We start from the raw sequence: 8,258 nt of genomic DNA on the forward strand, positions 1-8,258 counted from the left end.
TGAACATACATTAGTTCTTAATGAGGTAACTAATTTTTAAAATTTAATTCATGTGGCAGGCAGCATCCTCCATCAGAGACAGTTCCAAGGCTTGATGTCAGAAGGAGCCTTTTGATTTAGCTCTGAAAAGACTGGCAGGTTGAGAAAATCTGCTTCTGGTCATTTTAATGAAAATGAAGAGTGGATGTTAAGAATTCTTGTACAACCCTTGACTGGCGCCACACAGACCTTTGACAGAGAGCTGGTAACTAGCCATAGTAATTGTTTGGAGCTTGCATGGGGCTCAGCTCCTTCATTTAGGTATCAGCAGCATATCTTCTCCCATTTAAAGAACTACATCATTTCAGATGTCATTTTGTGAGTAACAAATGTGAATAAATTTTCTAGCTTTTCTTCCCCCTATTTTTAACCTCCTCACTGTGTGTTCTTCTCTGTCCCCACTGTAAATCACATTTGGCTTGTCAGAAAGTGTTCTTAAAATATTTAAATACTTCAGTGAAAACTTTTCTAGTTATGTATTTTGATTGCAAGAACAGATTTTAAACTGTTACTGGTATTTAGCATATTTGTAGAGTGGGCTGGCTGATAAATGATGATGGATAATTGGGCTGTATATTTTGGTGTGGAATGGGACAAGATGTGGAATTAATTATCTAGAGCCAGCTATTTTCACCTCCTAAGGAGGTACCTATTCTGAATTTGTTAGTATTCTACTCAGTGAACTGATGCACATTTTAAAAATAAATTCAATTAAAATGCACACATATTTTTGTTTAGGAAAGCAGATGAAAACAGTTCTTGGAAATTAGGGAGGTGTAGGTGTGCCTGGCCAACTATACCAAGGAAAAATGCTATTTATGTCTGGGAGGAAAAACACCCAGAAGGGGCTGTAGATCCAAGGTCTGGATGTTTGTGTGGGCGGGGGACACTGCACAAAAAATGGAACCAATTCTGTACACATTCCCCTCTCCTTTTGACTTAAAAACTTTCCTAGAAAAGGTAGCTTTAGTCTGTGTAGTGATGAAAATCTGTCCAATTTCATCCTCCATCCTTCTTTCATCCTTCAGGAAGGAGGGCTACACCCAGAAGGAATATACAGCTGATGTACCGGTTTATTGGCAGGTCAGCCCTGGGGGAAGAGAGGGGTGGAAGGTGGGGATGAACTGCGTGGGAAGAGAGGGCACAGCTTTTGGTGGTGCACTCTGAAACAAAAAAGGGAAATCAAAACTGTCTTTTTTCCCAGCTTGTGTTTGATGCAGGAAATCCAAGAGAGAATCCTCCTTATGAGCAGGGAGATGTGACAGGTCTGCGTGAATGAAATTCCTGCCTATGAAACTTGTGAGAGAAATTGTTCAATAAGGTAAAAACCCTTTCAAAGACTAGGAGCTGGGAGAGCTGGGTTCAAGCTACTTCTCACGTTTGAGTAGAACAGAATGGAACACAATGGGATATTTCAGTTGTGATGAATCCACAACCATCATTTACTCCTGCTGCCTTCTTCTTGTTACTTTCCTTCTCCTCCTCTTCCTCTTCCCCCTGCTCCTGTTCACTCTCACTTCTGCTTAACTCAGATAATTCTCCTTGCTTTTTGCATAGTGGCAATGGTGCTTCACTAGTCTTCATCATAAATAGTAATAATAATAACACACAACATTAAAAATAAAGCATAAAAGACTCTCTTTTACAGTAAAGATTGTGGCCACACTGGGGATAGATTCCTTCCTACACAGGTCTCATGATGAACAATATTTCCAATAATATCGGAATGGAGACTAAAAAAACTGCTGCTTTGAAGTCTGAAGATAGTTTTAACCATCCTTCTGTTAACTTTAAATTTTCTTTCTGGTAAAGAATTCAATTACTTTCTATCAGTGGCTGCAGTGGGATTCAGAGTTTAAAAATTCACATTATTATTTTAAAAGGCTTTGAGCAATAGACAAAGGTTGTTTTATTTTCTCTTCCTGAACTGATGAAGTAAGTAGCAAATGCCTTCACACAATTAACAAATTAATAATCAAGGTTTTTAAGACTACTCAAGATTAGGAATTTATCTCTAGGCTTTTGAAGCTCTCAAATGTAACCAGTTTAATTAGTTAGATGATGCCACCTTGAAGAATGTTAAAATTCATTGAGCACTGGGCTGTTCCTGCTCTCCACTTCAATTTGCTCCCCCTCAGAAAGGTGTTCTCAGTTGAGCGCTTCCTTCCCAGTGAGCCACACAAAAATAGTGAATTTTAGGGATTATTTTAATGTTTTTTAAGTATTAGTCTAAAGTTAGGTCTTACCAAAATAACCAAGTTTGGTAACTGAGGAAAATTTTCAATATGTTCTGCCCATGGAAGAAAGTTTTGTGTCTCCGGTTAGTCAGTGTTCTGCAATGTTTATAACTTTTGGTAAAGTCTGAGTTGATGCCTCTTTCCTGTTCAGCTACAAAGTATCTAAGGAAAAAAAAAAAGCTAAAGGAATATTAAATTTTTTCACTCAGCAGTGCATCTCCTCGTTCTGTAACAGGTGACTCTTCAGCAGCTCCTTGCATTTATTGTTGTACTCATTATGCAATGATCTCAGTGGCAACACAGGATTCTTTTGAATAAAAGGGTACAAGATAGCAGTTGTGTATAGTGCTTACAGATACAACCAGGTACTTTTTCCTCTTTTCCTGTCAAACATGTGAGCATGTGTACCTGTTGCTCAGGTAAATTGAAACTTTTTTTGTTGGTTCAAGTGTTTAAAAGAAAGACAGCACGAATATTCAAAGTTCTTCCCGCATGGATGCTGATCAAAACTTTTGCAGAACATTAAGATTTGCAAATAGAGACAGGTATGTGATTAAACAACAGAGTGGATTCAATCGTTGTGTTGTGGGCACACATCTAGTTTCCCATGCCCTTGGAGAAGACAGTCCCAGTTTAAAGCAAATAGAATAATTTCTTAATCCAGTTTTTTGGTAAGAAAGAGGTATCTTGTCACGCTTTATTGCCATAGGTTTTTCTCAGGTTCAAAGCTTTTCACTGGTTTTGTAAACCTCTGCTCTAAACTCCTGTTGGTTCTGCAGAGAGCTTCTCCCTGCCCAATATGACTGTACTTAGTCCCATTCTACCTGAACGGTAATTTTTCAGCTCCATCAAGAAATGCTTCTCAGACTGCCCTTCAGACCACTCTGGCTCTGCAGTTCTGGTTGGCAGACTGGCACAATACCTGTCCAGAGCCCAAACCTGTATGAAGCTGGGCTTCTTTTCCTTGTTATATATCTCAGAGTTGTGGCTTGAAGCCTGTTTGCCTTGTAATCACAGCAGAGTTAGGCATTATTTATTGCATACTATTCAAAACCTGCTCATGAAATACTGTGACTAATTTCCTTGCAGGCCTCATCAGTGATGATCTTTGTAGTCCCTTTGCAAGCTCCCTGAATGAGTCTGAAAAGATTTACATAACAACCCCCTGAAATGAGACCAGGTAATTGCATCTACTGAAAGAGGAAACTGAGACAGGGCACTCTGGCTGCCTGATGTTGTCACAGTATTCTCTTCCTTTAAGGAGGATTTTAAAAGTCCAGCTAACAGATCTAACATTTGTTGCAGGGGATTTACACTCTCATCAGTTTTGTTTGTAACATCTGGAGATCAAAAACTGAGCATCACAGGTAGCCACCCTCTAGGAGCAGTCTGGGTGAAAGACAAGATAACTCTGAGGTTTCATTCCACTCTTTGAACCATGAGATCATTTTTCCTTTTCCCATAATTACCTGTGTCAATCATTTTGTATCTTGTGGCACTTCCAGTAAATATAAACCCAGTGGTGTCTCCAATATCTCTCACCACTGATTCATGATGTTGGCTTTGTGAATAACTGTTTTGCTGACCAAAACAGAGAAAAAATTTCTCCCTCCAAACCGAAAATGCTGGTCTTTGTTTCCTGCAATAATACATGCTGTGGGTTTGGAGTGTTTTTTGCTTTACTGAGGAAATCACAGCAATCACATTTCAAAATGAAATCTTGCTTCAGGATACAAATTGGAAATACCTATACCATCTGGAAAACATTAATATTTTCCCTCTGGGAGTCCAGATTATTATTGAAGTTCAACTGTAATTGACAATTTTCAGCCCATTCTCTTTTTCCATGGGTAGCTAATCTTCTTTTACAGTATAATTCAGCTTGCTCAGCTATGATGCACAGGAGCTCCAGTTTGTATTCTTACAAAACGTATTCTCACTCTCCTCATTGGCGTAGATGATTTAAATGTTTTCCTTCCTTAAACACTGTCTGAAGTCGAAAACCTGGAAGACTTCACTCCAGCAGAAAGCAAGGTTCTATGGTTGTGAATGAGTGGCTGACCTGGCCAAAGACAACAGGAAGGAAGTTATAAACCCACACTTAACACGCAGTTTTTCAGAGCTGCTGTTGATACAGACCCCAGAGGTTGCTTCCTCTCTTCATTTTGACATTCAGATTATTTTAAGATGGAGAATAATTCACTCAACTTCCTGGCAAGTGCTTCTGCATTTCAGAGTTTGCAAACAAGAACTTTTCCTTGTCAGGGAACTGCGAACCTTAGTCCTGATGCAGGTTCTGCTTCCTTCCATGTATTTTAGACTTTTCCTATTTAAAATCTGGACCGATTTTCTTTAAAAATATTAATTTACAGTACGTTCTTGGCAGAAAGTCATAGTTTTTCCGAGTGTTCACAGATAGCTAGAACCAGCCTTTGGATTAATGTGGCGATGTTTGTTATCCACTGCTTTTAAAGACAGTGTTATTATTTTTTTATTTTATTGCTGCTCACCCCATCTTTTATAAGGTGTTTCTTTGGGTCTCCCTGAGACATTTCTGTCAAGAACCCCACACATGAGGTAAGACTTGTCTGTCTTCATTATCCAGACTCTCTCAGGTTGTGGCACCCTGCTCTGGAGGTGTTGTTACTCAGCAGCTTCCAAATTCCATGTGTTCCAGCACACAGACACAACTCCAGAAGGACAATATGAAAACCCCTATTTTCAGTCTTTTCAAAATAGCAAACAATGACAAAAAACCCAAAATCCTTCTGCAAATGGCAGAGCTCCATCCAAGCTTGTATGTGGAAGGCAGTTTTATTGAATCATCCAAATGAAAGACTGAGAGATTTTTAATTTTCCTTTCCACTTGCCCAGCTGAGAGAGTTGCTGAGTGCTTTGGCTTCATGGAGGCTGTGATCCCCACTGTTATCTGGTACTAGAAAAGATATAATACACATTTGGATTATTTGATGGTGAGTTAGCAGGAAGTATAAAAAGGTATTAAAATCTTATACTCTTTTATGTGACAAGGCTTTAGAGCAGGATTTTGGAAATCCATGTCAGAATGTTTCTGCCCATATCAAGCAGCTCTAGCATCTAAATCCAGAAATAAGAATTTATATCTTGTAATATGCTTGCTTTCATATAGATATATACACTCACTTCTTCTACTCAAGTAGTACCAGAAAGTAATAAACTCCTGCTTTTCAACAGAGAGAAAATAACCCACGTTTTACATCCAGTGGTGAGAAGGGGAGATATGGGAAGAACCGAGCTGGCTAATGGCTACTGAGAAACTGGAATCTGTTGTTTCAGATTCTTTACAGACAAGGACTTCTCATGTGCTTTTATTGTGGGCATCAGCAACCTAGGTTGCTAGAAACACCAGTGAAAGCACAAATCCTGTAAAATTACTTTGAAATTTCTATCTCCAACCTACTCTGGTAAATTTTACTGGATATTTTGTATTTATTTTAGGTTATTACATTTCATGATGTTACAATACAATCAACAAAACCAAGTAGTAACCAAAACTTATTTTTCTGTATCCACATAGCAATTTACTTCTGCCTCATCTGCTAAAAAAAATGTTCTCTCGAGACTCAAGATAGACAAATATTTATCTTAGCATCAAGATAAACATGAGAAGAAGAGCACAGAGAATATGGAAAGGCTGTTGTGTGTCTCATCATGCCGACGAGTTCTCTGCACATGAACCTGTATAGCAATATCTCTTATAGATTAATCTAAAATGGGTGAAATTGCCCATGCATGGAGTTATCTGTTACAATTAAACTCATGATGGATGCACAGGTGTGGACAAACTGCAAGCTGAAGCAGTGGGTATGATAAGTTATCTCTTAAAAGTGAATGCAGTGAAAATTTCAGGGAGGTGATGCCCTGTGAAAAAGGAAAATGATATTTAGATAGAGTAATCATGGGAGAGTCTGGCTGGTGCATGAGTAAGTGCCAATCAACCCCCTGTTCTGCTCTCAGGTGACAATTCAGAGTGTTGCCATGGCTGTCAGCCATTCAGGTGTAGCGTGTACTCCTCTGTCTTACTAATTTCCAAGGGATGCAGGGAGGTTCTGAAATGATAATTGAAATGTGTATGACAATCCAAGAAGGATCTCTGCTGAGGAGGTGCCACTTTTAGAGTGAAATCAGGATTAATTTACTCTCTTTGACTGGTGCAATAGTCAGGACTGAAAGGATGTCTTGTATATTCAGGTACTACCACCACTACCACCAATTTTCTGTATTCAAAAAAGGAAATGTGTGCAGAACATAGGGAAAAAAATGTCATTTGCCTGGAGAGATCGGAGAGAGGAAAAAACAGTAAATACCTGGAAGTTCGAGGTGTGGTGTCCAATATAGATTTTGTGATAACCTCTAAGGCAGAGGACAAGTCTTCCTTTACAAATGTACTCCTTTCTAAAAAACCCAGCAGGCAAGAGCAGAGCAAGTAATCTGAGGGAAAAAAAGATATGAAAGCATTTTTCTTTCCTCCAAGGACTTTACTAGTGTCTGTCTCTTTGTAAAGATTCAGTCATGGGGATGGAGAGAACTTACTCTGCACTCAATATCCTTTTTTTTTTTAGCCTGCACAGCTGGGATTTTTTTCTTTTTTCCCCTCACACTTTGTCTCTGGTGACAGGAATTGCCCAGACAGAAACATGAGAATGACCATAGTGGCTTGTTGTTGTTTATTTGAAATGAGGTTACCTTGCAAACACCCTCTCTATTCTATATTTTATGTTCTTTCTCCCTGTGCCTCATCTTGTCTGTGTAAGCAGTAGTTCTGCCAGTCCCACCCAGTAATCCATGAGGAGGGAAAGCTGGAAGGGAGGAAGAAATCTGCTTGGGGATATCAGTAGGAATGGATTTGAACACTTATTTTCCTAGACTTACTCTCCTAAAATGGGGCCTTTGGGTGGTTTAGTGTTTAATCTACTGTGTGGACAACTGTGTGGAGGTTTCAGAGTTTGTTAGGGAATGTGGAATAACGACTGGGAATGGGGACAGACACTGTTGCAACGTACTGCTGACTGATGTGAAGTCTGTTTCCATTTTACATCTTGAGACCATAACAACTGCAAGGTTCCAGAGATCTGAGAAGTGCTCAGAAAAAATTTTATATAAGATTTTTCTTTTTTTTTTCTTTTTTCATCTGCCCTTAATGAATTTTTTCATCACACAGAACCGAGGCTTAAATGCAGAAAACATTTCTAACAATATCAACATTCAATTCACACATGTTTAAAAAGCAGATGTTTCAGAGTAAGTCTGAGCTCTTGAAGAGCCAGCAGTGGTTAAACAATCACAGTAAGGTGTTAGGAGGAAATATTCATATAGCAAGTAGTGAGTTATCCATGGTGGGTACAAGTACCAGTTTTGACCATCATAAGACAGAGACTAAATTTCTGAAAGAGGTATCCTAATACTAAAATCAAGGCTTAGGTGTCCTGGAAGATCCATTTTGGAAGACAATCAAATGATTGCCAGCGCTGGAAAGTGATGTAATAACAATGTGTAAGAGTTCAGAAGCTATTTAGACAAGATTAAGTGATTAACAGCAAGACCCTTTCCATGGTTTGAACATTTCCATTTTCTTTAACACTATCTTACTTTCATCTACTAACACATGAGAAAATTAAAATTAACGGTACTATGCCCCACATTAAATATTTGTTACCAGGAGTAGCTGAAAACCACAAACATCAGCTCCTGAGCCCAGAATTGTCTAACTCTTGATTACTTGTGATGCCATGAAGATTTTTTTGCCTTTTCTTTTATACCCCTGTTATACCTTTTCACAACTTCTGTATTCCCAGTGCTTTTTGCCTACATTCTTGGACTTGTTTGTCAAACTGAGAGACTCAACATTTTAGAAGCTTCGTAGCTAGGGATCAGTGTGCCCTAGACCCCAAGGTCCTCTCCAGAACACATTCTGTAAACCAAGATAGAACCATCCAGGGGAAG

At 38.9% G+C, this 8,258-nt stretch overlaps 1 long non-coding RNA gene across 1 annotated transcript in view; it reads left to right on the forward strand.

Annotated features, from left to right (window-relative positions):
• Window positions 1-1,208: 1,208 nt before the first annotated feature.
• The window catches only part of LOC108447747, a 15,815-nt gene continuing 8,765 nt past the window's right edge, over window positions 1,209-8,258 (forward strand). Inside the window, exon 1 of the long non-coding RNA XR_001863427.1 lies at window positions 1,209-1,360. This is a non-coding gene — a long non-coding RNA (uncharacterized LOC108447747). The remainder of the gene's footprint in view (window positions 1,361-8,258) is intronic.

This window comes from Corvus brachyrhynchos, unplaced genomic scaffold (genome assembly GCF_000691975.1).
Source record: "Corvus brachyrhynchos isolate BGI_N302 unplaced genomic scaffold, ASM69197v1 scaffold376, whole genome shotgun sequence".
Lineage (NCBI taxonomy): Eukaryota > Metazoa > Chordata > Aves > Passeriformes > Corvidae > Corvus > Corvus brachyrhynchos.